At 37.2% G+C, this 8,684-nt stretch overlaps 1 pseudogene; it reads right to left on the reverse strand.

Annotated features, from left to right (window-relative positions):
* Positions 1–1,343: 1,343 nt before the first annotated feature.
* LOC145652791 (uncharacterized) lies at positions 1,344–5,363 on the reverse strand (annotated as a pseudogene).
* Positions 5,364–8,684: the final 3,321 nt, after the last annotated feature.

An 8,684-nucleotide genomic window follows, 5' to 3' on the forward strand; every position in this document is an offset into this window, starting at 1 on the left:
CCCATCACTGCTCTGAGTGTAGGTAGAGTTTCGAACAAGATGCATATTAGTTTTAGTTTATGACCAAATAATTAGAAAGGTACCAGGGCCTGATATACCTTATCTACGTTTGTAAGACACATTCACCATATCAGTAGACTATGAACTGAACTATCTATACTTTTCCATTGCTTTGATACAAAAGCCAATCACACCTTCTAAAATTCATGAATACCTCTCTTTTTAATAGTTTTTTAAATGACATTTTTGTGCTTTTTATTTTCTTTGTGTAAAAGCTTTATAATAAATTACATTTGAGTTTTATTAGTAATTAGGTTAGCACCTTGTTTTACTTCCATAAGTACATGAGCTTCTTGTATTCTGAACTGTCCTTTTAGAAAAGCCAACAAAAAGTATATAAAAATATTTTATAGAATTAAAATGCATTCTGAGGTATTATGTTCAATGTCTATATTTGGATTTAAATAGTAGTTGAAAGTCTTTCATTCCTGATCAAGTCATATAAATACCAGGGGCCTGTCTTTAAAAGCATATTTAACATAGACTTCACGGAAGTCAGGGTTCCCTGGAAAAAATAACTGAAGGTTGTAACATTGTGATATTAATCTGTGATAAATGTTGAATACTTGTGTTCAGTTGGTTTAAGAACATTTTTATCTATTTACCATTTAAACAACTGAAAAATCAAGGAAAGAGGAAGAATATAGACTTTCATAATTATTATATAACAATTATTTATGTTTGGAGCCCAAAACATTTTGAAGCTGTTATTAAATTCAGTGTGGTCACACAAATTAACCTTTTTCACTGGGAGCTATTTCACATCAAAAATCTCTTCTGCAGCAGTTTCATTTTTCATTTCATGTTATTTCATTTAACAGAGGGGTTATGTTTATGAATTCTGTTTTGCTGAGAAACGTTCAAAGCTCATCTAACAGAGGGTGCTCATTGTAGCCCATCAGCATGACTGCGCAAATTACTTTAATTCTGTGGGAGAGGTTTTTAGTTTTTTTTTTATATGTTTAGTTATGATTATTATAGGTCAGTTTTCCTATTTTAGTTTATTCATACTGGAAGGTAGAAAATTGTTCATCAAGATGTAATCCAAATATACCGTTACAGTTGTAATCCAAAAGCTGTTTTACAGATGGATTATAAACAGTAGTCCAAGTATATTCTAAACAGCGGTTCCTGGGTCAGAACATGAGCACCAATGAGGAGCTGGATGGCTCTGTTTGAAAGTGTCCAGTTTACAGCCCACTTGTGGAAGAAACAAGGTTCAAGTTCAAAACAGCCTACTCCATATAGAGTATGCCGCATACTGCTCCCTGTAGTTGTACACAGTATTGTATCCAGTATGCAACAAATGCAAACCCTACAAGGTCATGTAAACATTTTTTCACCATTGTTTCATGACAGGATGCAGTACACCATGAAGAGATCTCTGTAATCATGTACTGGAACATTTGGCCAGAGTAGAATGTCATCCGGAAAAAAATAAATAAATACAATTGTTGAATACTAAATATGGATTTGGACCCAATCAGTAAGTGAGTAGTGTCTAGTAGGCCTTGTCAAACACAGCCAAGGCCATCTTGACTAAATATTAACCCCATTTCTACAACAATCTCATCTGAAATACCAGAACAGAAAATGTCAGGTAGAGCATTAAAGTGTTTAACGACTAGGCTGCAGGATTCATACACCATTATACGGACAATGGTAACAGCAACTTGCAATACAGAACAAGCATCACTCTGCAATCAATAAATGTTTTTAATAGCAAACTTTTCAGCTTTCTGCAAATGTCTGCAAACAACAGACCCTCACTTAGCAGCAGTGTCATAACAGGCATAAATCTTCATCAATAAGCGTGAGGCCAAACCACATGATAAACTGAAGTAGTATTCCTGCCTATTTCTAGATAATTCTGCATCTACCTGTTGAAAATAACCTCTTGCAGAATGGTCTCAGCATCGGTTCCATTATCGCTGGCGCTCGTCGCATAGCGGGACACGTAGCTGGCTGCAAAGCTTCTGTCGTGGCAGTAATACGAGTATTAACGTTAGCAGTGTTGGGCCCAACAGAATCTTCTCTCCTTAGAGTAGTTAGCTTTCTATTTTCAAAAGCCTGAAAAATGTTAAAATGTTTCTTTTTCTACTTATTTGTTTGCTAATGTCGTGCCTAAACCCCCCGGTTAGTTGATTACAAAGTTGTCATTTCAGATAAAAAAAAAAAAAGATTTAGACTCAATAATTATTTAACAAGTCAACGTTAACAAGCATTTTTGAGGCATCCTCTAATTTTTATACGGTTTTCAGCAGTGATTACGTAATCACCCCACCTTCTTTTACATACTAGTGTTTGACATCTCCACCAGTATATCCAAACTATACAGTAGTCAATATATGCAAATTGAGACCCAATAATGTGTACGTTACCGCTCCTTATGAAATGTGAAATTTGACATCATTATATCCCATTGGAAAATTTTCTTTTTCAAAACAATGATGGCCTCAACTTGTGACGTTTACCCTGCTTTCCTCAGGACTCTTTCACATACACGAACGAGGGCGGGGTGGTGCGACAAGCACACTAGCGCTGTAAACACACGAACTAACGCTGAAAAGTATGACATTTAATTTCAACCCTTCCCCAACATGTGTATACATCCACATTATATATTATACATTATACCTTATTCAAATATACTCCCCATAATAATCACACGTCAGGTCATCCAACACTGCCAAATTGACATAGCGTTCATAACCGGGAAGGAATGAGCACGGTAAATCAAGGTGGGAGACTCGGCGGTCTCTTTACCACTTCACTGCTCACCCCACCAGTCCACTTTGATAAACAGAGAGACGAAGTTCGTAAATCCCTCGGCAATATTCCGTCCACAGTCAATAACATTCCCGGGTAAGAGGAAAAAGACATCCAGCTCTTTCAGGTGTATATCCCTAGCGCGAAAGTGGAGGGAGAAGATGCGAACCAAGTAAAGTCCCACGACCCGACGCTTCCGTGTATTCGAAAAAAAAAAAAAAACCTTCCTTTTCTGGTCTGGGATTCCCTGTTTCATTGCCGGTCCATTTGCGATCGTCCTTCCCATTGGGCGATCAGTCCCAAACAGTCATCTGCTCCGCGAGGGATGGGCCCTAAACCCATGTCACACGCCCCCATTGATACATGTATACACATTATCATATGTGATGTTACAAACTCACACCACCAAACACCTGCAAGATAACGTTGAAGGTCAGCATCACCCTGCCCTAGTTGGTAAGACAATGAACCTTGTTTAGCCACAGAACTCTCAGAGACTTTTAAGTCTTATAAAAATGTCTTTTCCAATACTAATGAAGTTATTTCTCATGGGATCAGTCCAAAGTGATCCACCTTAGACTTCCGCAGAGGCCTTGAAACTACCTGCAGCAAAGCCTCTGCTCTGCACTTAAAGACCAAAAAGGCATCTGACCTTAAGAAACCCCAGAAACATTCATCTTTATGCTTTCAAACACAGTATTGCACCACTCTGCATCTCTTACAGAGAGCGTCAAAGCCTATTATAATTAGATCACAGATTGCCCCATGAAAATACAGAATAACATTTGACCACTCCTTTACCCCAAAACATTACTTCATTGGGGCCCTTTCGTGACTTTTCATGAACCATTACCTTTCCTGACTTGCTCTTTCAAAGCACAAAAATGCATATCATTCTCAAGCACATTATTCAATGAACCTCTATGTTCTTTTTATGAGACGTGACATAAAAATATATGAGTAACGTAATGTTATTCTTTATAAACGTCTTTATAAATGTGAGATCAGTTATTGAAACACCCCACTATGTACACATGTATATATGTATTTTTACATTTTACTACCTACAACATTCTACATAATCACTTTGTTAAAATATAAACTCGAAGAATTAGTATCCTTCAAATGACCCTTCAAATATAAACACTTTATGAATTAGCACCCTTCAAATATAAACACTTTATGAATGAGTACCCTTCAAATGACCCTTCAAATATAAACACTTTATGAATGAGTACCCTTCAAATATAAACACTTTATGAATGAGTACCCTTCAAATGACCCTTCAAATATAAACACTTTATGAATGAGTACCCTTCAAATGACCCTTCAAATATAAACACTTTATGGATTAATACCCTTCAAATGACTGCTCAAATCTAAACACTTTATGAATTAGTACCCTTCAAATATAAACACTTTATGAATTAGTACCCTTCAAATATAAACACTTTATGAATTAGTACCCTTCAAATGACCCTTCAAATATAAACACTTTATGAATGAGTACCCTTCAAATGACTGTTCAAATATAAACACTTTATGAATGAGTACCCTTCAAATATAAACACTTTATGAATGAGTACCCTTCAAATGACCCTTCAAATATAAACACTTTATGAATTAGTACCCTTCAAATGAATTCCAAGGTGGCGCTTCAGTTGTCCAGGATTAGTAAAACTCTTTCCACACTGAGAGCAGCAATAAGCTTTTCCCCCAGTGTGAATTCTTTAATGTTCCTTATATTGTTAAACTTGAATAACATTTTTTCCACATTCAAAGCAATGATAAGGTGTGAAAAACACACAGACCGCATTCATAAGGCTTTTCTCCTTTGTGAATTCTCTGATGGACTTTTAAGTGTACATCTTGTGAGAAACTCTTTCCACAATGTGCAGTGATAGGGTTTTTCTCCAGTGTGAATCTGTTGATGCACTTTTAACATATGGCTGTCTGAAAAACTCTTACCACACTGAGAGCATTGATAAGGCTTTTCTCCTGTGTGAATCCTCTGGTGTAGTTTTAACGTATGTTTGTGCGAAAAACTCTTACCGCACAGAGAGCACTGATAAGGCTATTCTCCTGTGTGTATTCTCTGGTGGACTCTTAAGTATACATCTTGTTTGAAATTCTTCCCACACTGCGAGCAGTTATAAGGTTTTTCTCCTGTGTGAACCCTCTGGTGTACCTTTAACTCTGCAGCTCGTGTGAAACCCTTCCCACACTGAGCACAGAAAATTTTTTCTCCTGAGTGAATTCTCTGATGTACATTGTAGTGTCCAACTTGGGTGAAACTCTTCCCACACACAGAACAGCTAGAAGGTTTTTCTCCAGGGTGAATCCTCTGATGGATTTTTAACTGTGCAGCATGTGTACACTTCCTCCCACATTCAGAACATTGGTAGGGCTTTGCTCCAGTGTTCTCTCTCTCACAGGAATCATCTTCAGTACTGGAGATGATGGTGACACTTTCCGTTACTGTGTTCCTCATTTTACTGCCTTTTCTTCATCATCCTCTTTGTCATATTCTACAGTTTTAATCCTTTTAGAAAAAAAAAAGGAAAAAAGAAAAAATATTTTAATTTTTTTAAATAACCCAATCATTAATAGTGCAGGATGTAGTGTTGTGGAAAGTAACAACACTGCTCTGACACTTTGCTACTTCTGTGTTGATTTAGTGAAAAAGAACAAACATTAATAATTTCTGATTAAATAATACAGCTGCAGAAAGTTTCAAACACTTTATGTTAACCTGCAGAAAGGAATTCATAACATTATTCATAACATTAACAGTGACAGCTGTGTTACCTGCAGTGGTAAATATAACTAGAGAAGTGCATTTACTTAAGAAAATGTCTTCCCACACTTTGAACAGTGATAAGTTGTTTCATCAGTGTGGATTCTGTGGTGTGTTATCAGTGCGTCAACTTGAGTAAAACTCCTTCCGCACAGTGAGCAGTGATAGGGTTTTACTCTAGTGTATCTTTTCTTACAGGAAGCACCTTCAGCACTGGAGGTGATGTTGGCACTTTGCTTTGGTGTGTTGCTCGTTTTGCTCACTTCTGGGGTCTTCATAATTTTCTTCCTCATGTGCTGCATGTCTGCATCTAGTAAAACTAAACAACAAAGAGAAACAACTTTAGTCAACACAAATTGTACTCATTTTCTCACTGCATGTCATTCATTTAGTCTCTCCTGTAGTTTTTTTATGTGCACAGGATATAATGGTGAATCCTCTCAACACTATGCATTATACTATTAGTACACCTAGTGAGTTTTTGACAGGGTGCCAATCCTTTGCCAATCCTGGTATATTACAACTATTTCAAAGCTTTAAATAAATATACAGTAAAATTCATTTATTGGAGATTTGGGGAATTTAATAGTTTTTCAACTTGCTTTGTAACCGCAGCATCAAAAGTGATTGGCCACAATCAACTTAGAGACACAGTCACATGACAGCCGCCCAACTGTTAATAGTGCAGGATATAGTGTTGTAGAACGTAACAACACTGCTCTGACACTTTGTTACTTCTGTATTGATTTAGTGTACTTTTATCTCCAATGAGTAAACATTAGTCATTTCTGATTTGATGAAACCATTGCAGAAAGCCACAAACACCTGGGGAAATGAAATAACAATATTAGCTAACAGTGGTAGCTGTGTTAGGTAATTAAAACCCTGTTCAAACTAATGGTACATTAACAAAATATACTTTAATATTATCTAACTGAATTCAGTTGTTCAAACATAGTAAGTCATAAAATGTTTTGGGGAAACATTTGGAGTGGTGCAAGGCTGTGTTTGAAAGCATAAAGATAAATAATGTTTCTGGGGTTTCCTAAGGTCAGAGTCCTTTTTGGGTCTAATTCATAAAGTGTTTATATTTGAAGGGTCATTTGATGGGTACCAATTGTTGGCTATGTTGGATTTAGTCGGATTTAGCTTATCTTGCATGCTTGTGAGGTATGAGCTTCAGAAGTGCTCATCATTTGTATTCTTTGTCATTTATATTCTATTTTCATATTTTTTATATTCTTTATTGAGTATTCCGCATTTATAGTCTTTCTTTATATTATGTAATATTATGTAACCTTTTATATTTATATATATCTGGGGTTTCTTAAGGTCAGAGGCCCTTTTGGGTCTGTAAGTGCAGAGCAGAGGCTCTGATGCAGGTGGTTTCAAGGTCTCCGTGCAAGTCTAAGGCAGATCACTCTGGAGTGTCCCCTTGAGAAATAACATCATTAGTAGTGGGAAAGATCTCTCTTTTGCAAGACTTTTGGAGTCCTGTGGCTAAACAAGGTTCATTATCTTACCAACTAGGGCAGGGTGATGCTGACCTGCAACTTTATCTTGCAGGTGTTTGGTGGTGTGAGTTGAGATCCTCTTTGTTTAAAAAAAGGAAAATCTCACAATGGGACATAATGGTGTCAAGCTTCAACTCGCATAATGATGGTTCTCAATTTAGATATATTGAATAATGTATGTTTGGATATAATGATTTCAAACACTAGTATAGAGAAGGTGGGGTGATTACATAACCACTTCTGAAGACTGTATAAACATGTAGGTTCTTTGTGTGATTGTTAGGCATTCTTGGGACAATGCCTCATTTTTACATTATATTCAACTGTAAATAAACACATGTACAGTTATCTGAAACGTTTACCCAAAGCAACTTAGAATTATGATTGAATACAACTTGATCAATTGAGGGTTAAGTGTCTTGCTCAGGGGCAGGACTTGAACCAACAACCTTTTGTTTGCAACTCAAGTACCTTAACCACTAAGCTACCACTAAACACAGGACCTGCTAATTCTCTTAAACTAATTTTTGAGTCTGCATCTTTATTTTCTATAAATATAATTAATTAAAAAAAATTTATAAATAAAATTACTGGAATGTGGGACAAATCATGGAACCACACATGCATGACAAAAACAGTTGCTATGGTAACACCTGGAGGAGACTACTGCCTTCAATACAGGTGATTTTAAACGTATATATCTAATCAGCTATTCTACTTTCCCTCGGGACGCAGACAACTGGCTCCTTACCTGAGAATGGCACTGAGCCGAGTCCAGTAGCACTGTCCTCCCTGGCACTGGTCTGGGTCACACTCCTAGTTTCTGCTGGAGAAGGATCCTTCACAATAAATCTCCTGTTCAAGAAGGGCCCAGAGTTCTCAACAGGGTTCAGGTCAGGTGAGGAAGGGGGCCATGTCATTATTCTTTCATCTTTTAGGCCTTTAGTGGCTAGCCACACAAGTGCAGTACATTGATGCATGCAATGGAGCATTGACCTGCATAGAAATCATGGTCTTCTTGAAAGATGCAGACTTTTTCCTGTACCACTGCTTGAAGAAAGTGTCTTCTAAAAACTGGCAGTAGGTTTGGGAATTGATCTTCTACCCAAAAAGATCAAACCAGCTCATCTTTAATAATACCAGCCCATAGCAGTATCCCACCTCCACCTTGCTGGGGCCCGAGTCAAAGTGGAGCTCTGTGCCCGTTCCTGATCTTTGGCAGTTAATTTTTTTCTGAACACGTTTCTTGCAACCCTGTTGACTATTAGCAACAAAACATTTGATGGTTCTGTGATCACGCCCCAGAATCTTAGCAAGTTTAAGAGTGCTGCATCCCTCTGAAAGACTTTTTACAATTTTTGACTTTTATCAGTTAAATCCCTTTTTTGGCACATTTGGCCTGAGGAAAAAAAGCTGCCTAATAATTCGGCACACCTTGATACAGGGTGTGGATGTCCTTAGGCCACACCCTCCCCCATTACACAAATACACATCACCTGATATGCTTAAACCCAATAAGCCTTCAAGTCTGTTGTGTGTGTGTG

The sequence above is a fragment of the Electrophorus electricus genome, chromosome 21 (genome assembly GCF_041902795.1).
Source record: "Electrophorus electricus isolate QZ-2024a chromosome 21, ASM4190279v1, whole genome shotgun sequence".
Taxonomy (NCBI): Eukaryota; Metazoa; Chordata; class Actinopteri; order Gymnotiformes; family Gymnotidae; genus Electrophorus; species Electrophorus electricus.